We start from the raw sequence: 27,939 nt of genomic DNA, 5'->3' as shown, positions 1-27,939 counted from the left end.
TTCTGCCTCAGTTTAATTGTCCCTAGGGAAGCATACTTGTTAAGTAATTTTTCCTTCCTTTGGCCATATCTTTACCCTCAAAGATAACTATGTACAAATCTAATTAATTATTCACTGAATGAGCATTCCTGAGGCAATTATTCAATTTTTTGAACTTTCCTCTTCATTTCCCTTCTCTTTTTCAGGTTAGAGAGCCACTATTTCACACATGATGTAGATTCTAGGCAGCACATGATTCTGGCTGCTTGCGTTAACATCTCTTTTAAGATAGACACTCAGAAATGAATGCAACATTTCCTAAGTGAGAACTGAACAGTTCAGAGTAGAAAATTATTATCTCAGTTTTTCTGGACAATGTACTTCTATTAATGCAGGCAGAGATCAAATTCACTTTCTGGTAGCTTTTTTTTCACATAAGCTACCTTATTTATTTTTATTTTTTTATTTTGAAATACGTTCAAATTTACAGGACAGTTACAAAAACAGTACAAACACCATATAGAGAACTTCAACATATCTCTAGCACCCAGATATTCAGATCATCAGTTTTAACTTTTTGCCACATTTCTCATATCGTTCTTTTAATCTATCTATCTATCTATCTATCTATCTATCTATCTATCTATCTATCTATCTGTCTATCTATCTATCTACCTATCCATTTTATGAACACGAGTTATCATGCACCTTGAACAATTAAAATTGCCATATATATTTCCTGAGAACAAAGATATTCACTTATGTATAAGTAACTGCATCTTAAGTGCAGTTATCAAGTGCAAACAATTTAACATTGATATAAAGCTTACAGTTCATGTTCCAATTTTTTTCATATGTCCCAATAATGTCTCTTTGAGCGTTTTCTCCTCCGTTACAAGATCTCATTTGGGGGCATATATTTCATTTAATTGTCATTGTCTCTTTAGTTCCTCTTTCCTTTTTTTAAATTGTGGGAACACATATTCAATATAAACTTTCCCATCTCAACTACTCCCAAGTATTCCATTCAATGGGATTAATCACTTTCACAAAACTGTTGTACCCTTACCGCCTTGCATTACTGAAATGTTTCCATTTTCTCAATGAGAAACCCTATACCCATATGCATTACCTCCCCATTTCCCCTGCCCCTCACCCCTGGCAACCTGTACTCTAATTTATGTCTCTATGAGCTTGCATATTCCCCACTATTTTATTTGTAGTTACCTTAGGCTTAAATTTACCATCTTAAATCTATAACAATCTCGATTGCTTTAATATCAATAGTACACAAACTATGTTCCTATACCCTCTGTTCCCCCACCTTTGTGTAGTTCCTGTCAAAAATCACATATTTATACATCATGAGTCCGATGTATTTTTACATTACTGATTTATCATTACATTTTATGCACTTGCCTTTTAGAGTCTGTTGGAAATAAAAAGAGGAGTTACAAACCGAAACTACAATAGTACTGGCATTTAGATGTATCCATGTCATCTCTCACCAGAGATCTTTATTTCTTCATGCAGTTTTTATCTATTGTCTATTGTCCTTTCCTTTTAACCTGCAGAACTCTCTTTACAATCTCTTGTAGGGCCAGTCTAGTGGTGACCGGCTTTTGTCTATCTGGTAATGTCTTAAAACTCTCTATTTTTGAAAGACAGTTTTGCCAGATAAAGAATTCTCTGTTGGCAGTTTTTTGCTTTTAGCATTTTAAATAGGTTTCATTGCCTTTTTGCCTCCGTGGTTTCTGATGAATAATCAGAATTTAATCTTATTGAGGTTCCTTTATATGTGGCACATTGCTTCTTTCTTGTATCTTTCAGAATTCTCTCTTTATCTTTGGCATTTGAATGTCTGATTATAATATGCCAGGACATGGGTCTCTTTGGGTTTATCCTGATTGCAGTTCATTGAGCATCTTGGATGTGTATATACATATCTCTTATTAAATTTGGGAAGTTTTCAGTCATAATTTCCTTGAATATTCTCTCTGCCCCTTTCTCCCTTTCTTCTCTTTCTGGCACTTCCACGATGTTTATATTGGTATGCTCAATAGCATTCAACAGGCTCCTTAGGCTATGTTCATTTTCTTTATTCTGTCTTCATTTTGCTTTTCAGACTAATTTCAACTGTCTTATCTTCAAATTCACTGGTTCTTTCTTCTGCCATCTCTAATCTGCTGTTGAACCATCTAGTGAATTTTTAATTTCTGTTACTGTGGTCTTCAGTTCTGTTTGGTTACTTTTCATGATTTCTGTATTGATATTCTGTTTGTATTCATCTATCATTTCCCCAACTTTCTTTATTTCTTGTTTATAATTTCCTTTGGCTCTTTAGCCACTTTTAAAAAGTCTTTGTGTGGTATGTTCCAGGTTTGGTCTTTCTTACTGTTGGTTCTATCAACTCAGTCTTCTACTTTGCCTGGATCATCAATTCCTATTTCTTTGTGTGGTTTGTAATCTTTTGCTGAAACCTGGACATTTTGATATTTTAATATACTATTGCTGAAATTTAGACTCAGCAGCATCTGTTCCTTAAGCATCTGTTCCTTAAACTTGTATCCAGCTAGTGTTATAACCAAGTTTTCCCTGGATTCCTGGAGCTAAGTAAAAAAAAGAAGGAGAAACAGAGAACAGATTTCCCAGTATCTGTATATTGATCTGCGTAATTGCTCTCCTTTAGGGCTGATCCATACAGTGGGTTGCATGAGAATAAAATAGCCTCAGGACAAAGTGTAGGAGGCATCCTGATCCTTTTTGTACAAGTTTCTTGTCTGTGTATGTACGTATGTGTGGCCCTAGGAATTTCCCCGTTTATTGGCTCCAAATGCCCCTCTTTCCCTAGGAAACAGTTTCTTCACAGTCCTGGGCTCTGCACTGTATGTCCTATAGCCAGCAATCCCTTATTCCAGGCAGCACAACTTGTTCAGAGTCATATCATAAGACACTTTCAAATGTTTTGGTAAAGCACAGATTCAACAAGTCTTTATTATTTCCTGATTATTCTAATAAACCTAGCTTTTAAAAACCAACATATTTTAAAAGAAATTATAGTAGATCTCTTTAGTTTGTTCCTTCCTCCAAACTTTTCATGACATATAGACATTTAGCCCAACTAAAATGCATGTTTCCTTAATATTTAAGAAAAACATCCATTCAAAAATCCATTCCAGTATATCTGCAATAATTTTTCTGGGAAAAATTATTATGTATAATTATAATTGGTTATGAGTTACTTTTGGAAAAAGGCAAAGTTGTCATTCTACCATTCATGAATAGTCATGAAACAGAAGGGGCTGGTGTCCTTTGCCTGACTTCTTTGGCATTGTGATGTGTTCTCTGCTTTCATCTCAATTAGAAAAATATTTCAAGGCATAAGCCTTTTATAATCCTCCATATAATTAGTGTTCAAAAATGTGACTTTTCATAACTCTTGTTTTTTTATCTGAATTGGCATTCTACAGATTTGGCAATACAATAAAATTGAGGATGATTTATTTAAATTTTTATTACATAATAATATAATATTTTATTATATGAATTTTTATTAAAATATGATTTTATTAAATTTTATTATATTATTTTTATTAATTTTTGTTATATTTTATTTGATTTATGTAAAATATATAATATAATAAGTCATGATGGATGGTAATAAGACAACCACCTATTACCCAATTTAAGAACCAAAAATTCATCAATAGCATTACACACAAGCATGTGCTTTTCTTTAGTGCGTTCTACTGTGTTTCTTCTGGGAGGTAGCTTTTTCCTGGATTTTGTATTCAGCCTCCCCTTCCATTTAAAAAATAGTATTATCACAAATACAAGTTTTCATAAAAATGTATTTAGTCATTTTTCTTGTACAGTTTATTTTTCAAATATGAAGGAAACATCAGAAATATTTACCTTGTTCTCAGATGATAGCAGATACCCCCAAGTGGAGATTTATGTGGCTAGTTTCTCCTAGCAGACACCAGCTGTACTCTTGATAGTCCGCTTCAGTTTGGATCCATCATTAGATTTATGGATGCTTTTGAAAACTGAATCATGCATCCTACCCTGTTGACTTGCCAAAGTCCTTCTTTACTATTTTTTTCTTTTTACAGTAGTTTGGTTAGTGTTAATAGAATATTAGAAAATAAAAATGTTTAACCCATATTTTGATGTAACAATGACTTGCCTTAGTTAAGTACATTCACAACTGAAGAATAATTATCCTCTTTAATTTATGAAGTGATTATGTCAGCTGTAAATTTGTGTCAGATTTCAGACACCTCAAGCATGATGAGTTGAGGGTCTTTCAACTGGTTTTTGTAACATCCCATGTTTCTTTTGACAGGATCTTTATTCCCCTTGAGCAGCTAGACTGCTATTTACGTACTTACTGATTCATTTCTCTCATGCTTGAATATTGCCCCCCTCTTGACACCTGTATTTCCTTAGCCCACCAAGGTTTGGAATCTACCTTCAAATCAAGTTTGTCTTTACAATACTCTCATTCCTGTTTTGTCCAGGATGCAGAATGAAATTAAATTCTGGGTGTTAGGCATCCAGATTGAAACCTTCCAAAGAAACTCTGGTCAGATCTAAAATAAGTCGTGCGATCACTAGAAGAGAGATACAACACAAACAAACAAATAAAAAACTTATAAGGATAGGTTGACAAATACAGAGATGACAAAGAGGCAATGAAATGTAGAGACAGGTGGTAGCAAGTCCTTAGCATAAGATGAAAAGTAGGAAGAAAATTAGAAATCTCCACTAACTACTTTTGAAACACTGAGATGTCACTGTGTGATTTGTTTGCAATCTGCTCTGAGGATCCCTGGTTCTCTTAAGTTTGATTAAAACTCAAGTTTAACTTCTTAATTTTATCGTGGATTCTTTGCCAGGGTTTGCTTGTAAATAAAGCAACCAAAATCTGTTTGGATAGAGCTTCCATTGAGCTTGCAATTTAAATAATGATGATCTTGTTGCAACTTCTTATTTTGCTTGTATTATCCTTGTATAATTTCGACATTCACAGTATTGCTTCAAGTGGTCGAAATACCCCTTGTTTGACAGGAGGGGACTCTGGCACAAGGCACTCATTCAAAATTAATCTCTTAAATATTAAGTAAAAATTCAGGAAAAGGTGCTTGCTGAGGCAGTCAGGAATAAAACAGAAGTAATGAGAGGAAGGAGTGATATTTCCCTACCACAAATCTGTCACCTCTCCCTTTTAGCTATGATGATTGTCACCATATCACATCATACTGAACTCTATGTGGTCTTTTTGTCTTAAGTTGATCTATTTTAAGAAATGACACACAAAAAAGCTAATCATAACTAACTGGGCACTGATGAGTCTGATCCTAAGCTGAAGCTTCTTGTGTCATTGATATCTTTGGGAATCTAATGAGAACTATGGCTCTCCCCAAATTCAAAATTCTGTGAAGAAGAGACATCTTCAAGTGTGACTACTGCCGTTGTTACTATCCCTACTAGGGAAATCTTGAGCCATCATGGTTGGGATGGCTGCCCTGTGCTCCCTGAGAAATTATTGTAGGTCCTGGAAGACTCCTTAGATTCAGAACCAGGGATCTTCCAAACATGAGGAAAAGTGACAGCTATGGGCAGTCCCTACGTTGGGGTTTCTCAAACTTTTATGTGTTTAAAAATCACCTGGGGATCTTGGTAAAATGTAGATTCCTGGTTCTCCACTACAAAGATACTGATATAGAAAGTCTGGGATGGAGCCCGTAAAGTAGCTGCCTTTCTGACAAGTTCCCAGGTGCAACTGGTCTGCCATTTTTATTTTTTTTTTATTTTTATTAATTAAAAAAATTAACTAACACAACATTTAGAAATCATTCCATTCTACATATGCAATCAGTAATTCTTAATATCATCACATAGATGTATGATCATCATTTCTTAGTACAGTTGCATCGATTTAGAAAAAGAAATAGCAAGACAACAGAAAAAGAAATAAAATGATAATATAGAGAAAAAAATAAAAATAAAAAATACAAAAAATATATATAAAAAACAAACAAACAAACAAAAAAGCTATAGCTCAGATGCAGCTTCATTCAGTGTTTTAACATAATTACATTACAATTAGGTAGTATTGTGCTGTCCATTTTTGAGTTTTTGTATCTAGTCCTGTTGCACAGTCTGTATCCCTTCAGCTCCAATTACCCATTATCTTACCCTGTTTCTAACTCCTGATGGTCTCTGTTACCAATGACATATTCCAAGTTTATTCTCAATTGTCGGTTCACATCCGTGGGACCATACAGTATTTGTCCTTTAGTTTTTGGTTAGTCTCACTCAGCATAATGTTCTCTAGGTCCATCCATGTTATTACATGCTTCATAAGTTTATTCTGTCTTAAAGCTGCATAATATTCCATCATATGTATATATCACAGTTTGTTTAGCCACTCGTCTGTGGATGGACATTTTGGCTGTTTCCATCTCTTTGCAATTGTAAATAATGCTGCTATATACATTGGTGTGCAAATGTCGGTTTGTGTCTTTGCCCTTAAGTCCTTTGAGTAGATACCTAGCAATGGTATTGCTGGGTCGTATAGCAATTCTATATTCAGCTTTTTGAGGAACCGCCAAACTGCCTTCCACAGTGGTTGCACCATTTGACATTCCCACCAACAGTGGATAAGTGTGCTTCTTTCTCCGCATCCTCTCCAGCACTTGTCATTTTCTGTTTTGTTGATAATGGCCATTCTGGTGGGTGTGAGATGATATCTCATTGTGGTTTTGATTTGCATTTCTCTAATGACCAGGGACATTGAGCATCTCTTCATGTGCCTTTTGGCCATTTGTATTTCCTCTTCTGAGGGGTGTCTGTTCAAGTCTTTTTCCCATTTTATAATTGGGTTGGCTGTCTTTTTGTTGTTGAGTTGAACAATCTCTTTATAAATTCTGAATACTAGACCTTTATCTGATATGTCGTTTCCAAATATTGTCTCCCATTGTGTAGGCTGTCTTTTTACTTTTCTTGATGAAGTTCTTTGATGCACAAAAGTGTTTAATTTTGAGGAGCTCCCATTTATTTATTTCTTTCTTCAGTGCTCTTGCTTTAGGTTTAAGGTCCATAAAACCGCCTCCAATTGTAAGTTTCATTAGATATCTCCCTACATTTTCCTCTAACTGTTTTATGGTCTTAGGCCTAATGTTTAGATCTTTGATCCATTTTGAGTTAACTTTTGTATAGGTGTGAGATACAGGTCCTCTTTCATTCTTTTGCATATGGATATCCAGTTCTCCAGGCACCATTTATTGAAGAGACTGTTCTGTCCCAGGTGAATTGGCTTGACTGCATTATCAAAGATCCAATGTCCATAGATGAGAAGGTCTATATCTGAGCACTCTATTCGATTCCATTGGTCGATGTATCTATCTTTATGCCAATACCATGCTGTTTTGACCACTGTGGCTTCATAATATGCCTTAAAGTCCGGCAGCTTGAGACCTCCAGCTTCGTTTTTTTTCCTCAAGATACTTTTAGCAATTCGGGGCACCCTGCCCTTCCAGATAAATTTGCTTACTGGTTTTTCTATTTCTGAAAAATAACTTGTTGGGATTTTGATTGGTATTGCATTGAATCTGTACATCAATTTAGGTAGGATTGACATCTTAACTTTATTTAGTCTTCCAATCCATGAACATGGTATGCCCTTCTATCTATTTAGGTCTTTTGTCATTTCTTTTAACAGATTTTTGTAGTTTTCTTTGTATAGGTTTTTTGTCTCTTTAGTTAAATTTATTCCTAAGTATTTTATTCTTTTAGTTTCAAATGTAAATGGAATTCATTTCTTGATTCCCCCTCAGCTTGTTCATTGCTAGTGTATAGAAATGCTACAGATTTTTGAATGTTGATCTTGTAAGCTGCTACTTTGCTGTACACATTTATTAGCTCTAGTAGTTTTGTTGTGGATTTTTCTGGGTTTCGACGTATAGTATCATATCGTCTGCAAACAGTGATAGTTTTACTTCTTCCATTCCAATTTTGATGCCTTGTATTTCTTTTACTTGTCTGATTACTCTGGCTAGAACCTCTAACACGATGTTGAATAATAGTGGTGATAATGGACATCCTTGTCTTGTTCCTGATCTTAGGGGGAAAGTTTTCAATTTTTCCCCATTGAGGATGATATTTGCTGTGGGTTTTTCATATATTCCCTCTATCATTTTAAGGAAGTTCCCTTGTATTCCTATCCTTTGAAGTGTTTTCAACAGGAAAGGATGTTGAATCTTGTCAAATGCCTTCTCTGCATCAATTGAGATGATCATGTGATTTTTCTGCTTTGATTTGTTGATGTGGTGTATTACATTAATTGATTTTCTTATGTTGAACCATCCTTGCATACCTGGGATGAATCCTACTTGGTCATGATGTATAATTCTTTTAATGTGTTGCTGGATTCGATTTGCTAGAATTTTGTTGAGGATTTTTGCATCTATATTCATTAGAGAGATTGGTCTGTAGTTTTCTTTTTTTGTAATATCTTTGGCTGGTTTTGGTATGAGGGTGATGTTGGCTTCATAGAATGAATTAGGTAGCTTTCCCTCCACTTCGATTGTTTTGAAGAGTTTGAGGAGAGTTGGTACTAATTCTTTCTGGAATGTTTGGTAGAATTCACATGTGAAGCCGTCTGGTCCTGGACTTTTCTTTTTGGAAGCCTTTGAATGACTGATTCAATTTCTTTACTTGTGATTGGTTTGTTGAGTTCATCTATTTCTTCTTGAGTCAAAGTAGGTTGTTCATGCCTTTCTAGGAACTTGTCCATTTCATCTACATTGTTGTATTTATTAGCGTAAAGTTGTTCATAGTATCCTGCTATTACCTCCTTTATTTCTGTGAGGTCAGTGGTTATGTCTCCTCTTCCATTTCTAATCTTATTTATTTGCGTCCTCTCTCTTCTTCTTTTTGTCAATCTTGCTAAGGGCCCATCAATCGTATTGATTTTCTCATAGAACCTACTTCTGGTCTTATTGATTTTCTCTATTGTTTTCATGTTCTCAATTTCATTTATTTCTGCTCTAATCTTTGTTATTTCTTTCCTTTTGCTTGCTTTGGGGTCAGTTTACTGTGCTTTCTCCAGTTCTTCCAAGTGGACAGTTAATTCCTGAATTTTTGCCTTTTCTTCTTTTCTGATATAGGCATTTAGGGCAATAAATTTCCCTCTTAGCACTGCCTTTGCTGCGTCCCATAGGTTTTGATATGTTGTGTTTTCATTTTCATTCTCCTCAAGATATTTACTAATTTCTCCTTTGACCAACTCGTTGTTTAAGAGTGTGTTGTTGAGCCTCCATGTATTTATGAATTTTCTGGCACTCTGCCTATTATTGATTTCCAACTTCATTCCTTTATGATCTGAGAAAGTGTTGTGTATGATTTCAATCTTTTTAAATTTGTTGAGACTTGCTTTGTGACCCAGCATATGGTCTATCTTTGAGAATGATCCATGAGCACTTGAGAAAAATGCGTATCCTGCTGTTGTGGGGTGTAATGTCCTATAAATGTCTGTTAAGTCTAGCTCATTTACTGTAATATTCAAATTCTCTATATCTTTATTGATCCTCTGTCTAGATGTTCTGTCCATTGATGAGAGTGGTGAATTGAAGTCTCCAACTATTATGGTATATGTGTCTATTTCCCTTTTCAGTGTTTGCAGTGTATGCCTCATGTATTTCGGGGCATTTTGATTCGGTGCATAGATATTTATGATTGTTATGTCTTCTTGTTTAATTGTTCCTTTTATTAGTAGATAGTGTCCTTCTTTGTCTCTTTTAACTGTTTTACATTTGAAGTCTAATTTGTTGGATATTAGTATAGCTACTCCTGCTCTTTTCTGGTTGTTATTTGCATGAAATATCTTTTCCCAACCTTTCACTTTCAACCTATATTTATCTTTGTTTCCTGTAGACAGCATATAGAAGGATCCTGTTTTTTAATCCATTCTGCCAGTCTATGTCTTTTAATTGGGGAATTCAGTCCATTAACATTTAATGTTATTACTGTTTGGGTAATACTTTCCTCTACCATTTTGCCTTTTGTAGTATATATATCATATCTGATTTTCCTTCTTTCTACACTCTTCTCCATACCTCTCTCTTCTGTCTTTTCGTATCTGACTCTAGTGCTCCCTTTAGTATTTCTTGCAAAGCTGGTCTCTTGGTCACAAATTCTCTCAGTGACTTTTTGTCTGAAAATGCTTAATTTCTCCCTCATTTTTGAAGGACAATTTTGCTGGATATAGAAGTCTTGGTTGGCAGTTGTTCTCTTTTAGTAATTTAAATATATCATCCCACTGTCTTCTAGCTTCCATGGTTTCTGCTGAGAAATCTACACATAGTCTTATTGGGTTTCCCTTGTATGTGATGAATTGTTTTTCTCTTGCTGCTTTCAAGATCCTCTCTTTCTCTTTGACCTCTGACATTCTAATTAGTAAGTGTCTTGGAGAACGCCTATTTGAGTCGATTCTCTTTGGGGTGCACTGTACTTCTTGGATCTGTAATTTTAGTTCTTTCATAAGAGTTGGGAAATTTTCAGTGATAATTTCTTCCTTTAGTTTTTCTCCTCCTTTTCCCTTCTCTTCTCCTTCTGGGACACCCACAACACATATATTTGTGTGCTTCATATTATCATTCAATTCCCTGAGCCCCTGCTCAAATTTTTCCATTCTTTTTCCTATAGTTTCTGTTTCTTTTTGGATTTCAGATGTTCCATCCTCCAGTTCACTAATTCTATCCTCTGTCTCTTTAAATCTACCATTGTAAGTTTCCATTGTTTTTTTCATCTCTTCTACTGTGTCTTTCAATCCCATAAGTTCTGTGATTTGTTTTTTCAGACTTTCCATTTCTTCTTTTTATTGATCCCATGCCTTCTTCATGTCCTCCCTCAATTTATCGATTTGGTTTTTGAAGAGGTTTTCCATTTCTGTTCATATATTCAGAATTAGTTGTCTCAGCTCCTGTATCTCATTTGAGCTATTGGTTTGTTCCTTTGACTGGGGCATATCTTTAATTTTCCTGGTGTGATTTGTTATTTTTTGCTGGTGTCTGGGCATTTAATCAGATTTCCCTGAGTGTGGGACCCAGCAGGTTGAAAGACTTTCCTGTGAAGTCTCTGGGCTCTGTTTTTCTCATCCTGCCCAGTACATGGTGCTTGTCTTTCTGTGGGTCCCACCAGCAAAAGATGTTGTGGCTCCTTTAACTTTGGAAGACTGTCGCTGCTGGGTGTGTGGTGGAGACAGAGGAAAGGTTGTAGGTTGGTTTTAATGGCTTCAAATTGTGAAGTCCTGGGATCTGAATTCCTTGAGAGAGGGATTCCACTTGAGTTGCATTTCACCCCTCCCGCGGGGAAGGTTCAGGTGGTAGAGAGCCCTAAAAGCAGCCTGTTTCTGCGTTTGGGGCAGTTGTAACCTATGTAATCCCAGCGCTGAGCCCAGAGGCAACCAAGCCGCCATAGAGACAGCCGCAGAAAGCTGTTTCGCCCCCTTTCCTCTTTTTCAGTTAGCCCAATCGGTGACTTCTGCCTTGATCAGTTTCGCCTGAGCTGAGGACCTATTTTTAGTAGTCAGAAGTTGTTCCTTAATGCCACTATTGGTGTTAGGTTGGGCTCAGTCTCTACTACTGTTGGAGACTCTTTCCTTTCCCTCCGAGAAGTCGCCTGTGGGGGAGGTTCGCCAGCTGCCGCAGCTTGGGGAACTGCTATTCCGATGCTCCCAGCCGGCCCGGGAAGCTGCGTGTGGTCTGCCATTTTGAGGTCAATACTTTGAGTGGAACTGTCCTAACCACTTGGAGGAATTCAATCAGGAAAATAGATGGCTTCTATGAATAGCCACAACTGAAGAATGGGCTCTGGAGAGCTCCCACAGATTGCAGAGGAAGCATATACCTGCCTAGCTGGTTGGATCAGGAGAATCAACTCTGGAAATCAGTGAGATGATAGAAGACACAGCCAGATCACGTTCTTAGTCAGGAGCTGGTACCACGAGTGAAGAGATGAGTCAGGCTTGTGATCTCAAATGGGAAACCTTACCATGGGCTATGCTAGTGATGGCCTGTGGTGGTCATTGACCAAATTATTTTAATCTGGGTATGCAGAAAATCCTTAAGTGTGGAGGAGTGACCCAGATCCAGGCTCTCAAGTGAGGCTACCTGCAGTGGAATCCCTGCTCTGCCACTTATCTGTGTCCCTTCCCAAGTTCCTTTTCTTCTCCGGGTCTCATTTTTCCTCATACGTAAATAAAGATATAAGTAATACCACCTCCCCACGGTCATTGTGAGACTTATGTAAAGGCATTTCCCACTGGGCATGACACTTCAAATTACTCAGTAAAGATTGGGCATTATGCTTTCAGGAAGATAAATTTACCTATGATACTGTCCAGTGACTGACCAAATAAAGACTTTCTTATTTTATTATTATTTTTTAATATATGGGCAGGCACTGGGAATCGAACCCAGGTCTCCGGCATGGCAGGCAAGAACTCTCCCACTGAGCCACCATGGCTCATTCTTTTATTTATTTTAATGTGACATGTGGACAGGAACTGGAGATTTTTTTTTAAAGTTAATTTGGTCAGAGTGTATAAATTATCTTGTTAAGATTAGTTTAGTTACCTTTTAGACTGTAGTTAATGCTCTTCTGTGTTTATTTCCTCTGAATTGCATTGTCTTGGGTAAAATGTCATCTCACATTATTGAAAAGCTTGGAGATTGGTCATTTACGACATCATGGCTCCTGTATATCTTTTCTGACATCCTCACAATCACCAGCTTGATTCTGAGGTCTCTCAGAAAGTGTACTGTGTTTACTCATTATTCATACTTTCTTTCCATTCTTTAGTGTATATAGTCTATTCCTATTGCCATGGGAATAACCTTATTACTTCATTTCAGTCATTTCCACAGCTATTGTTGTGTCAAGTTTGTTCTGGCTTTGGTGTTGATGAAAAGGAAACAGAAGCTTATTTTATAATTTGATTTCTTCCACTCAATTTGCTTTAGCATCTCTTTATCCTCTTCTCAAATTTAGCAAGTGAAACAGTTTTTTCCAGAGGATTATTTGAAATCCATCGTTGGCTGTCACATACATGATTGAAATTCATCTTTGGCTGTCACATGCATGGCTGTCATGTATGCTTGGAACTTTACTAACAGAATAAACCCTTCTGTCAGGCAAACCATGCTTACTGTAAAATACGCTTTCCTGTCATCATCAGGTACAATCATCATATTTTCCTTAACCTTCATACTGTAAACAAGTACTTTCTGGCAAGAGACCATAAACAAAACCAATCTCTGTGCCTCTGTTTTCCGCATGTCTCGCCAGAAAAGGTATCTCTCCAGACATCGCTCCATTTCATCCTCTCTTGGTCCTTGGCTCCTTTTGTCCTCTTCCTTTTTTGTCATATTCACTTTTTTCTGTATCCATTTTGACTCAGTCTCTAAGCTCTCTGGTTACTTCAGCTCAGCCATGAGTCATGGAAACTACTTAAGACTTGTCTCTCTTTATTTATCCTACCAGCCATATCCTGTTATTTGTCTGCCTTTCGGCTGCCCTTGTGTAACAAGATGCTTTTTACTTGCTTCCTTTGGTGTTATTTTTCCTGCTTAAAATTTCCATCTTCTTTGAATTGCCAGCGGTCATCTCAATGTTTAATTTTAAATATTTCCATTAATTTCCTTTTCAAAAAGTAGTACTTAAGTTACAAATGTCTCCCTGTATTATGAACAACATAAAAGTACGATGTGCACAATTTAATTACTTCCAACTAGTGTTTTGAACTCAAATGATCATTTGATCATTTTCATCTCCCTTAGCAGAATACCATAGCATTTTTGGAGTATATGTATAAAAGCTTAATTTCCATTTCTCTCAACTATCTCGCTATTTTTATGATTGTGGGGAGTTCAGCTATATCCTTTAGTTGGACTGCTTTTCCTATAAATTAGATTTAATGTCAGCAGAATATTAAATAAGTTCAAGTTCAATTGAGAACCAGGTTGGAAAACTATAGCCCGTAGGCCAAATCTGGCTTGTTACTATTTTGTAAATAAAGCTTCATTGGAACACAGCCATACCTATTTATATATATATTGTCTATGACAGTTTTCACACTATAAACACAGAGTTAAGTAGTTGCCACAGAGATTTTGCACTTTAAAAAAATGTTTGCCTATCCTTGGACAACTCAATCTATGATGTCTGGCAAATTCTTATGGTTAGACCTTGAGACAAAGTTGAAAGAGATGGCAGCTCACTGATTGAAAATCTTTCTCCTCCAAATTTGTGAAAATCATGTTATCCCTTACGAAAGTCTTGATTATTTTCAGAGATAACTCAAAGATATTTGCATACAATGGGTTGCCAGATGAAATACAGGACCTCAATTAAATCTGAATTTCAGATAGACAACAAATAATTTTTTTTAGTATTTAAACATGCCTCACGCATATGAATTCATTGTTTATATGAAATCCAAATTTAACTGGACATCTTGTATTTTATTTGGAAACTGGTAACCCTACATATAAAGAAAAACTGTAAAGAAGCTGAAGCATCATCTTTAGGGCACTGTATAAAGTTTTTAGTTTATTAGTACCGTTGGATGCATGGCATAGAAATATTCCAAAGTTCTCCAATTTATAATCATGTTTTGTATCAATAATAAAAGGCTTCATTCCTTATACCCAAGTCTCTTGTACACAGATGGTCTGCTTTCCAGCCCAGGAATCCATGCTGTTTATTGCAAGTTTGAGTTTTTTAATTGTGCATGGGTTGCAGGAAGAAGAGCACTTTCCAACATAAGCTGAAAGGGAATTAGGCAGTAGAACTCCATAGGTCTGATTTAATCACAGAGGGAGGGCAAAAATTAGAAAGTTTACAAAACAAGTGATTGGGGAATTGGCAAGAGTTCACTTATAATATTGCTCTAACTGTAAGTAGCAGTGTTTGTTAAGAATTTAATTGTAATTTGGACAGGGAAACATTGGGTATTATTAGATACTGACTAAAGCAAAGCCAGGTTTATTGAACAGGAAATTGCAAAATTTCAGATTTTGCTTATGCTTACCCTGGACTGCTTAATGAACTCTTTTGATAGCTTTATTTCTCATACCCATCTTATTTTTCTAATTTGGTTGCATATGAGGAACCATTTTTATATAGGTTGAATACACATTTATATGTTGGTTAGCTACTCAAATCATTACTAATTTGCAAAGTTTTGTAAATCAATAGCTTCATGTTCTAGTTCTCATTTCTTATCTGAAGAAACTGCATTAGATTTCTAAGTTTTTTCCCCTGATCTAAAACTCTATTTCTACTACATTGCTGTACACATTAAATTTGAATGTGAAACCCAGGAATAATGATGGCAATAGAATTTGTCAAATGAAGAAATAAAGTTAGTGAATTACAAATGCCATAAAAGTAGCATTTCCTGTTTTTTTCTCACATTAGAAAACTTATTTACAATGTGTCAGAATCTCAAAATTATCAAAATGTAAAAGTGAATAATAGCCCTGCCTTTGGTAAACATGACAGTATCAGAATCTGGCTGTAAGAGTTGATACTGATTTTCATCAAATTATCACAGACCTATTTAAATAAGATGGAATACTACTTTAATATCCTAGGCTTACCTATTTCTTGCATATTTTCATTATATGTTTCAAATTACTCTCTTTTACAATGCACCTTTATTGAGATATATTAACATATCACATAATAATCCAGAGTATACACTCAGTAGTTCATCGTACCACCATACAGTTGTACATTCATCATCATCATCGTTTTTTTTTAACATTTTCAATACTCCAAAAAAATAAAAAAGAAGTAAAAGAGAACACCACCCTAAACAACCATACCCCATAGCCTCCTATTATTTATTTATTTTTGTCTTTATTTTCTTACTCATCTATCCATACACTGGATAAAGAGAGTGTGTGTCGGTCACGAGGTTTTTACAATCACATGGTCACACCTTAAAAAGCTATATAGTTATACAATCATCTTCAAGAATCAAGGCTACTGGATTACAGTTCTGTGATTTCAGATATTTCCCTCTAGTTTCTTCAATATACCAAAAAAACTGAAAACTAATATTTATATAATACATAAGAATAACCTACAGAAAGATCTCTTGACTTTATTTGAAATCTCTCAGCCACTGAAACTTTATTTTGTTCCATTTCTCTTCCCATGTTTGGTCAAGAAGGCTTTCTCACTCCCATGATGTCAGGGCCTCCTCCCTGGGAGTTGTGTCCCATGTTGCCAGGGAGATTTATACAGCTGGGAGTCATGTCCCATGTATGGGGGAAGGCAGTGAGTTTACCTCCAGGATTGGCTTAGAGACAGAAGCTCTATACGAGCAACAAGAGAGGTTCTCTGGGGGGTGAATTTTAGGCAGAATTATATATATATATAATAAATACATATAGATAATTATATATTTAATAATCATTATATGACAATATATATAGTTAATAGATATATAACATATATAGTATATATATAGTTATAGATATAATTATAAATATAAGTAGTCTTAGCTTCTCCTCTGCAGGGAGTTTTGTAAGGGCAAGCCCTAAGATCAAGGGCTTTGCCTATTAAATAACTCCAATGCTTGTGAGAATATCAGGTCTACCCAAGAAGAAGAGGGAAAAAAATGAACAATAAAAAATTTTAAAATGAAATAAAATAAAAAGGAGAAACAACATGAACACTATGAATCCCATATCCCTCCTTTCTATCCCCCTCCTATTGACATTTAGATTTGGTATATTGCCCTTGTTACATTTAATGAAAGCATATTACAATGTGACTGTTAACTATAGACCCTAGTTTGCATTGATTGAATTTTTTCTGTATGCCATCTCATTTTCAACACCTTATGAAAATATTCATTTGTTTTTCCTCCTTTAAGAACATTCTTATATTTGTACATTTAACCATCATTGTCCACTCCAGGTTCACTAAGTTATACAGTCCCAGTTTTTATCTTCTATCTTTCCTTCTGGTGTCATACATTCCCCTAGCCTTCCTCTTTCAAGCATACTTATACTCAGCTTTGTTCAGTGTAATTACAATATTGTGTTATCATCAGATAGTATTGTTCTACCCATTTATGGATCTTTACAATCAATCCTGTTGAAAATCCTATACCCCTTCTGCATCAAATTCCCAATCTCTACCCTCTCTCTATCTCCTGACCATCTGTGTTCTCAACTTTAACTCTCAAAGTTTGCTCATTAATGCTATGCCATATTAGTGAGACCATACAGTATTTCCTTTCATTTCTTGCTAATTACACTTAACATAATATCTTCAAGTTTTAACCATGTTGTTCCATGTGCCATGACTTTATTCTAATATCTCATATCCTATTTTTTTCTCTTATTTTACGCTTTCTGAGAGTCATTTCTAAACTCTTCCCCCAAACCTCTCTCTCTCCCTTCTTTTCTTATCTGCCTGTGGTACTCCCTTTAGTATTGTTGTAGAGCAAGTTTCTTGTTCACAAATTCTCACTGTCTGTTTGAAAATATTTTAAACCCTATCTGATTTTTGAAGGACAGTTTTGCTGGATATAGAATTCTTGGTTGGCAGTTTTTCTCTTTCAGTATCTTAAATATATTATACCACTGTCTTCCTGCCTTCATGGTTTCTGCTGATAAATCTGCACATAGTCTTGTCGAGCTTCCTTTTAAGTGATGAATCACTTTTCCTTTGTTGTTTTCAGAATTCTCTTTGTCTTTGACATTTGACAATCTGATTAGCAAATGTCTTGGATTAGGTCTTTTTGAATCTATTTTATTTGGTATGCTGCTCTTCTTGGTTATGTAATTTTATATCTTTCATAAGAGATGGGAAATTTTCAGTGATTATTTCCCCCTTTATTCTTTCTGCCCATTTTCCCTTCTCTTCTGGGACACCCATAACATGTATATTCATGTGCTTCATGCTGTCATTCAATTCCTGGAGACCTTGGTCACATTTTTCCATTCTTTTCCCTATCTGCTCTTTTGTGTGTAGGATTCCAGATGCCCTCTAATTCACTAATTGTTTCTTCTGCCTCTTCAAATCTGTTATTGTAAGTCTCAATTGTGTTTTTCATCTCTTCTATTATGCCTTTCATTCCCATAAGTTCTGCCATTTGTTTTATCAAGCTTTCATATTCTTTACGATCATCTAATATCTTCCTTATATACTTCAACTCTTTTGTCATATCTTCCCTTTAGTTGTTGATATGATTTTTAAGTTGATTTAGCATGTTAGTTTGAACATCATTAATTAGTTTTTCAAGTCTTGTATCTTGTTTAAAGTGTTAGTTTGTCCCTTTGACTGGACCATATCTTCACTTTTCCTAGTATGCCTCATAATTTTTTGTGGGTGTAGGCATCTGATTTTCTTCATTAATTTATCCTGGAGATCGTTTTCACTCTTTTACCTAGGGTTTTCTTGTTGGTTGGCTTTGTTCTCTATCTGTTCTTCAGCATTGAGTTCAACTTATTCTAGACCTCTAGCATAGCTTCTATTTAACTGATCAGAATTTTCCAACTCTTGTTTTACTGGTTCTTGCCCTGCCTATGTGGAAACTTTTAAAAAATATATTTTCATTGACAAATCTTTACTCACATACAGTCCATACATGGTGTACAATCAATGGCTCACAAAATCATCATGTAGTTGTGTATTTATCACCATGATCATTTTTAGAGTGTTTGCATCATCCAGAAAAAGAAATGAAAAGAAAAAAACTTATAATCCCATATCCCTTACTTCTCCCTCTCATTGGCCACTACTATTTCAATCTACCCAATTTATTTTATCCCGTCTCCCTCTTATTATTTATTTATTTTTTTATCCATACGTTTTTACTCATCTGTCCATACCCTGTATAAAAGGAGCATCAGACACAAGGTTTTCAAAATCACACAGTCACAGTGTACAAGCTATATCATTATACAATTGTCTCAAGAATCAAGGCTACGTGAACACAGCTCAACAGTTTCAGGTGCTTCCCTCCAGCCACTCCAATACACCATAAACTAAAAAGGGATACCTATATAATGCATAAGAATAACTTCCAGGAAAATCTCTCAGCCACCAAAACTTTATTTTGTCTCATTTTCTCTTCCTCCTTTTGGTTAAGAAGGCTTTTCAATCTCATGATGCTGTGTTCCAGTGAATTCCAGTAGATCTGTCCCACATTGCCAGGGAGATTTACACCCTTGTGAGTCATGTCCCATGTAGGGCAGAGGGCAGTGAATTTACCTACGGAGCTGGTTTAGAGAGAGAGGCCACATCTGAGCAACAAAAGAGGCTCTCTGGGGGTAACTCTTAGATGTAATTATAAGTAGACTTAGTCTGTCCTTTGCAGGAATAAGTTTCACAGAGATGAAACTCAAGATCAAAGGCTCAGCTTATTGACTTGGTTGTTCTGGAATCTTTTTTTGAGAAGGGTCTTTCCAGATGTGATCAACTCCAATGAGGATTTCCTAGTCAAGGAGGCCTAAGTCCCAGAAGGAGGATATAATCAGTATCAAGTTTCTGTAAGGATGAGACCCAGCAGATTGTCTAACTTTCCTTGCAGCCTCTAGGCTCTGTACTTTTCCTATTCTGTCCAGCAAGTGGTGCTTATCAGCCTGCAGTTCCCCATCTGTGTAAAGTGGTGTGGCACCTTTAATTCTCAGACTTCCGGGGCGGGGGCGGGGGTGGTGGTGTTGAGACAGAAGCTGAGGCAGAAGGTAAGCTTAAACTGTTTTTGATTCCCAGCCCTTGGGGTCTGAATTCTCTGAAGGAGGACCACCACTTGAGCTGGGCCCCGCTCTCCTTTCTCTTGGGGAAGTTATGCTCCTTAGGGAATTATCTCCTTCACGTGACTTGTTAGTTTGTCTCTCAGACCTATACTAACTCCACCCTTGTCTAGGTCAGCGCTGACAATTGAAAATGCCTGAGGCTTTCCCTACTGAGATCTCACCCCTTCCACCCATTCCAGATTGGTGTTTAATGTGTGCCCAGTTGCGGAAGTCTCCCATGCAGTTATCCCAGATAGTTCCTGGCTATTTCCTAGTTGCTCTAGAGGACTAACTTAATTCCACACCTCCTTACACCTCCATCTTGCCCTGCACCCCACACCAACTCTCTTTCTTAATGAACAGCTTGGTTCCCTAGTATTTCGCAAATTTCCAAGGAAAATTTTAAATGATAGCGGCTGTACAATTACATGACTCCTGGTTTAGTAATAGGTAATATAGAAAGAAAACCCATTTTTTGGTGGGGTTGCAATGTAGTAATCTACCAGGTAGATGAACAAAGTACATATGAGGTTATGGTAGAAAATTGGTGGGGAAAGAAGTAACCCTTGCTATGGTTAATCAGAAATGTCATCTGATTAGGTCTTGAGATAATACAATTAGTATTGGGAAGATGATATATTGTGTTCTCTGTTTTAAGCATTTTTGCAAAATATATCTGAAAGCAAAAACTGTGTAAATATGCTAATGTTAACTCATATATTTAATAAAACACTGTATTTTTAATATATGTACCTTGGTTCAAAAATCTGTCACCTGCTGAACACATAATCCTTTGGTCAAATGAGATCCAACTCATTCCTGGTTCCCACAGACCTGGAGAGATGATCCAGTAGAGTCAGCCATCCTTTCACAGCATTGCAAAGCTATTTCTTATGAGTTTTGTCCAAATCATTTGGAGTTTAATCCTATTATATTTCACCCTCTCAAAATTATTTTGTGTATCATTATAATTCCCTCAGCACACAAAATTTGTGCAGCAATACTAAAGACTCTTATACACGATCTTGAAACCTCTTATTTTAGAGCTTTAAATTAAGCTCACTTAGCTTCCACACTTCCACACTTCTTTCCTGAAATCTCAGTCTTCTCAAATTCACTGCCACCCTTACTAATGTTTCAGAAAGTAAGTTTTTCTTAACTCTTCGAAGTTTGTGATGTTTATATTTACATGAAGGCAAATTTTCATCAGCTAACTTTTCTTTCTGTATTACATCGACTACTATGATGCAGTACAGGCTGCTAGTGTATATATACAATTTTAATCTCTGCATCCTGGCCCTGCATCTATGGAATTAATATTTTTCTTAATGTCATAGATTAATTGTTGTTATTTTCTTACATTCTTTAAGTGCCCTCTTTTCAGGCAGAATTGCTGTTACTCTCTGCATCATATGAACCAAAGGATGAAGGTAAGAGGTCAATCAAGTAAAGGGAAGGATTTGTGCAGAGGATCGAATGCAAAGGAGCAAATCTCTAAGAGGTCCCCATTGCTGGTTTTAAAGATGTGGGTCTAAAATAAAGACTAATAAAAATAAGTTTCATGAAAATATATAAATTCATAATTTCAGAGTCCCGAAGAAAAATTCCTGCAAATTTGTAACTCCTTTACAGTGATGTCTTCATTATTAACAATTCTGAACAGTTTACTAGTTAATCTGAGGTGCATTTCAGTGAAAATTTTATCACACTCAGATGATTGAAAAACAGTATATGCATGTGCAGAAAAGGTTAAATTTATGAGACAAAAAACATCTTTTAATAGTTCCAGAAAAATCTCCATAAAGGTACATGTTCAAAAACTTCTAATTAAATGTTTCAAGCCAGTGAGAATTTAATGTGTCTCCCTTGGATTCAGTTTGACATTAATTGACATTCTTATGTTGTGCTAAAAGACAAGGTTAGTATGGTATCCTTAGGGGTAACCAAATATATTGCTTTAGAGAGACAATTTGAGTCTTGCTCTCAAAAAGGTTTTGTTTTAATTAAATCAGCGATTCCTTCAAGATTAAGAAAGACAATAAAAAGCATCTTAGTTTATGCCTTTTTAGCTCAGATATTTTTATGGTAACTGCTTTTCAGACATTAGGTAAATGAGTATAAGCCCTTTCTGCAGGACTGTCTAATGCTGTCTTAGTTCTCTAGGTGCAAAGAAATGATGTTTATCTGTAATCTCTGTGCCCAGAGGTGAAAAATACTGTGATTAGAGGTGTGCTGAAGAGAGTTTGAGTAAAATGATTTTTGTAGTACTAGTTTTCCCAGTTTCTTAGATCCTACATCTGTACCAGTACTGTTATATTGATGTCTTCTTTTTGATGATAGGTGAAACTGTTTTGTCCCCCCAGTACATTGTATTAGGGTCAAATACATATGAGATTCTTGTCTTTTCTGAGGTCAGAAAGATAATCTCTCACTATTTTCTTGTCTTTCTGGATGGACTTATTCACTTTTAAGATTGAGTACACTTGTCAAACAGGTATCAAGTGAAAATACTTCTAAATTAATCTTCTTAAAATATATCAGATCATTCTGTTCTTAATACATACATATCTTTTTCAATTTTAGCTGAGCCTGTCCTGCAAGTTTGGAATACATCTTCCCTGATATTGTGTAATTTTAGAGCCATGTGATCTTGAAATTTTCAATGCAGAGTTGTATGAAAAGTTTAATAATGTAGTGATTAGAAAAGTATATTAAAAAATTTCAGACTCATGCACAAAGGCTAAACTGTAGACATAGTTAATTGGAAAGTAGATATAAATTTTTTTACTTCTCAGATCCACATGTTGAGACTCCAGACACTATGGTATATTGGTAGATGGTCAATCAATTTTTTTGAATGGCTAAATTTATCAATAGCCAAGAAAAAATATTCAATGAATATGCTAATTTATAACAAAAATATTTTTTGAATTTTATTTTAATAGCATTTGCTATTATAATGGTAATGCATAGTCATTGTAGACAACACAATTATACAGAAAGAAGAAATGATAATTACCGTTCAGAAATGACCATTATTTTGTAGCTTATACCTTTAAACTTTTTCATATGTGTAAGATGCACACACATCCTAGAATCATGCTTGCTATTCACACCCTCTTCTAGTTAGCTTTTTCACCTAACATTGTATTTTGAATGTGGTTTCATGTCATTAAATATCTTTCTACAAAACCAATTAATTTTTGCATAGTATTCTATCTTATGGGAATAACTCAGAAACTGGACAGATAAAGATGATGTGGTTTCTAATTGTCACTGCTATAAACCATGCCCTGTTGAACATTCTTATAGGTATATTTATGTGCACATCTCTAATTAATACATAGTTCCACAGATGGATTTATGGATCACTGAAAATGAGAAAACATTTAAAGCTTGTTTTAGTTTCCTGGCTGCTAAGACAAATACCACGCAATTGTTTGGGTTAAACAATGGAAATGTATTGGCTGATGGTTTTGGGGCTAGGAGAAGTCCAAAATAAAGGCATCAACAAGGTGATGCTTTCTTCCCAAAGTCTGGCATTCTGGAATCAGCTGCTGGAGGTCATTGATCTTTGGTTTACCTGTCACATGGCAACGCCCGCAGAGGTCTACATTGGCTTCTCCCTTCTCTCCCAGGTTCTGTTGACTTTTGGCTTCTAGCTACTACCCCTGGCTTTCTCTCTTTCTGTGACCTGCCCTCTGAGGCCTTTACTAATAGGATTAGGACTCATCCTGATTTAGTTGGGCCACATCCTTAATGAAGTAACCCCATTAAAAGGTCCTATTTGCAAGATTCCACACCCGCAGGTAGGAATTAAATTTAAGAATATGTATTTCTGGGGTTCTTACTTCCAAACCACCACACATACATACCAAAACTCATGGTATGCAGCAAACACAGTGCTTTATAGTTCTAAATGCTTATATTGAAAAAAAAAAGAAGAAAGATCTCAAAGCAGAGGCCTTACCTCATACCCAGGATCTACAAAAAAAAAGAAGAGCAAACTAAACTCTATGGGAGCAGAAGGAAGGAAATAACAAAGATAAGAGCAGAGATAAATGAAAGAGAATTAATAAATAATAGAGAGGATCAGCAACACAAAAATTTGGTTCTTTTGAAAAGATCAGTAAATTGGCAATTTTTTAGCTGGACTGACAAAAACCAAGAGAGGCTGCAAATAACTAAATTCAGAAATGAAAGTTGGCATTACAACTTGTGATGTTTTGAAAGGATGTATGTTCTCTAGAAAAGCCATGTTTTAATCAAAATCCCATTTCATAAAGGTAGAATAATCCCTATTCAATATGTAATATTGATATTCAAACACTGTATGTTTGAAACTATAATCAGATAATCTCCCTGGATGATGTGATGTAACTGAGAGTGGTTGTTAAACGGATTAGGTGACGACATGTCTCCATCCATTTGGGTGGGTCTTGATTAGTTTCTGAAGTCCTATAAAAGAGGAAACATTTTGGAGAATGGGAGATTCAGAGAGAGCAGAGAATGCTGCAGCACCACGAAGCAGAGAGTTCACGAACCAGAGACCTTTAGAGATGAAGAAGGAATATTCCTCCTGGGGAGCTTCATGAAACAGGGAGCCAGGAGAAGAAGCTAGCAGATGACTCCGTGCTTGCCATGTGCCCTTCCAGCTGAGAGAGGAACACTGACCGTGTTCACCATGTGCCTTTCCAGATGAGAGAGAAATTCTGACTGTATTTTCCATGTGCCCTTCCAGATGAAAGAGAAACTGAACTCCATTGGCCTTCTTGAACTAAGGTATCTTTCCTGGGATGGATGCCTTTGATTGGATATTTCTATAGACTCGTTTTAATTGGGACATTTTCTCGGCCTTAGATCTGTAAACTAGCAACTTATTAAATTCCCTTTTTTAAAAACCATTCCGTTTCTGATATATTGCATTCTGGCAGCTAGCAAACTAGAATACAACTACTGCAAAGAAATATATTAGGTTTATACTAATCTAACAAATGTAAAAGCTAGATGAAATAGACACATTTCCAGAAACACTTAAACTACCTATACTGACTTAAGAAGAAATAGAACGGTAAAGAAATTGAATCAGTAATAAAAAATTTTCCAAAGAGGTAAAGTCTTGGAACAGATGGCTTCACTAGTGGATTTTAACAAACATTCCAAGAACAATTAATACCAATCCTGCTCAAAATGTTCAAAAAATTGAAGAGTAGGGAACATTTCCAAACTCTTTCTATGAAGCCAACCTCACCCTTATAATAAAGTCAGATAAAAATACCACAAGAAGAGAAAATTATAGAATACTAGCACCTTAAAAAAATCCTCAACAAAACATTGGCAAACTGATTCTGACAGCACATTAAAGTAACTACACACCCTGATCAAGAGATATTTATTTTCCCTCATTAAAAAATCAATTAATATAATCCACTACATTAATTAAATGAATAAATGAACAACATGATCATCTCAATGGATGAAGAAAATGCATTTGAAAAAATCCAGCACCATTATTGATAAAAAAAAAACTCAGAAAATGACAAGTAGAAGGAAACTTCTTCAATATGATAAAGGACATATATGAAAACCCACAGCTAACATTATACTCAATGGTGATTGACTGAAAGCTTTCCCATTAGATCTGGCACAAGAAAAGGATAACCGCTATCACCACTGTTATTCAACATTTTACTGGAAGATCTAGCCAGAGCAATTAGAAAAGAAAAAGAAATAAAAGACATTCATATTGGAAAGGAAGAAGTGAAACTTTCACTATTTGCAGCTGGCATCATCCTATAAATAGAACATCCTAAAAAATCCACAACAATGCTACTAGAGCTAATAAATGAATTCCACAAAGTGGCAGGGTACAAGATCAATATTCAATCATCAGCAGCATTTCCATACACTATTATTTTCTTGACTTCTGAAGAAGAAATCAAGAAAAAATTCCACTTACAGTAGCAACTAGAAGAGTCAAATATCCAGGAATAAATTTACCAAAGAAATAAAGGATTTATACACAGAAAACCACAAAATAGTGCTGAAAGAAATCAAAGAAGATCTAAATAAATAGAAGGAAATTCCATGTTCATGGTTTGGAAGATTAAATACTGTTAAAATGGCAATTATACTCAAAGCAATTTACGGTTTCAATGCAATCTGAATCAATATTCCAACAGCTTTCTTTGTAGAAATGAAAAAACCAATCATGATATTTATATGGAAGAGTAAGGGGTCCCTAACTGCCAAAGCCATTTTGCAAAAGAATCAAGTTGGAGACTTCAAATTGAGATTTCAGAAATAAACCCTCAAATCTATGGCCTAATGATTTATAACAAAGATGTCAACTCCACTCAGTCGGGGAAGAATAGTTTTCTTCAACAAATGGTTCTTAGAAAACTGCATATCTATTTGCAAAAGAATCATGGTAGACTCCTATACCATACCATATAAAAATGTACTCAGTGGATCAAAGTCTTAACTATAAGAACCAAAGCTATAAAACCCCTAAAAGAAAATATATGGGAATATCTCAAGGACTTTGTGTTAGGCAAGGATTTCTTAGACTTTACACCAAAAGCAGAGCAATAAAAGCAATAACAGATAAAAAGCACTTCAACAGAATTAAAAGCTTTTGTGCATCAAAGGAGTTTATCATGAAAATAAAAAATCAACCTACATCATGAAAGAAAATATTTTCAAACTGCATATCTGATAAGGGTTTACTTTCCAGACTATATTAAGAAATCCTATAGCTGAACAATAAAAAGATAAACAACCCAACTAAAATTAGACAAATGAATTGAATAGACATTTATACAAGGAAGATGCACAAAGGACCAATAGCCATATGAAAAGAAGTTCATCATCATTAGCCATTAGCGAAATGCAAATGCAAATGACAATGAGCTACCATTTCAGACCCACTGGAATGACTATTATTAAAAAATGGAAAATAACAAGTATTGGAGAGGATGTGGAAAAATTGGAACGCTCATTCATTGTTGTTGGAAATGTAGAATGGTGCAGCTGCCGTGGGAGAGAGTTTAACAATTCCTCAGAAAGCTAATTATAGGATTGCCATATGACCTAGCCATTCCACTTCTACATATATATTTCAATGAATTGAAAGCAGAGACTCAAACAGATATTTATTTACATACCCATATTTATAGTGGCATTATTCATAATTGCCAAAGGATAGAAGTAACCTAAGTGTCCATCGACAGATGTATAGATAAACAAAATGTTGTGTGTGTGTGTGTGTGTGTGTGTGTGTGTGTGTGTGTACCTAATGGAATGTTATTTAGACATTAAGGGGAACAATGTTCTGATACATGGCAATATGGATTTCGAATGCATCATGTTGATTGAAATTAGCTGCACACCAATGGCCTAATATTGTGTGATCTCAGTGATATGAAATAATGCAACTAAGCAGTTTTATAGAGTCAGGAACTAGAATATAGTTTATCAGGGGCTGTGGAAGTGGTTGGAAATGGGGACTTAATGTTTAATTGGTACAGAGCTTATCTTTGGGGTCATGAAAATGTTTAGGTAATGGATGGTAGTGATGATAGTACAACATTGTGTATAGAATTTAATGTCACTGAATTATATTTTGAATATGGTTAAAAATGAAAACTTTAGGTTGCATATATTTTACCAGAATAAATTTAAAAAAAGACCTGTAATGTAAGGCATACAAATTTAAATCCTAGTGTAATCACTAAGAAAGAAACTTAAGATACAGACTAAAGGAAATCAGTGAATCATAATATCACAGTAGGAAAAAATCAAACACTAAAGAAGGCAGAAATATATGAATAAGATATATAAATAAACAAGAAACAAAAATAATATCTAGCAAATATTTTATATATATTATAATGTATTAAAATGAAATATATAAAATAAAATATATAATAAATATATAAATAAATAAGAAATCAAATAGCAAAATGGTAGAAGCCCTTCCTTATTAATTAATTTGGATGGAAATGGATTAAATTCTGCAATAGAAATGCAGAGATAGGAAGAATGGATAAAGAAAACATGATACAACTGTATTCTAACTACGAGAGATTCTCTTTAGCTCCAAAGACACAAATAGGTTGAAACTGGAAGA

The sequence above is a fragment of the Tamandua tetradactyla genome, chromosome 5 (assembly GCF_023851605.1).
Source record: "Tamandua tetradactyla isolate mTamTet1 chromosome 5, mTamTet1.pri, whole genome shotgun sequence".
NCBI classification, from domain to species: Eukaryota; Metazoa; Chordata; class Mammalia; order Pilosa; family Myrmecophagidae; genus Tamandua; species Tamandua tetradactyla.
The sequence above is the reverse complement of the archived record's forward strand: the minus strand, read 5'-3'. Positions refer to the sequence as shown.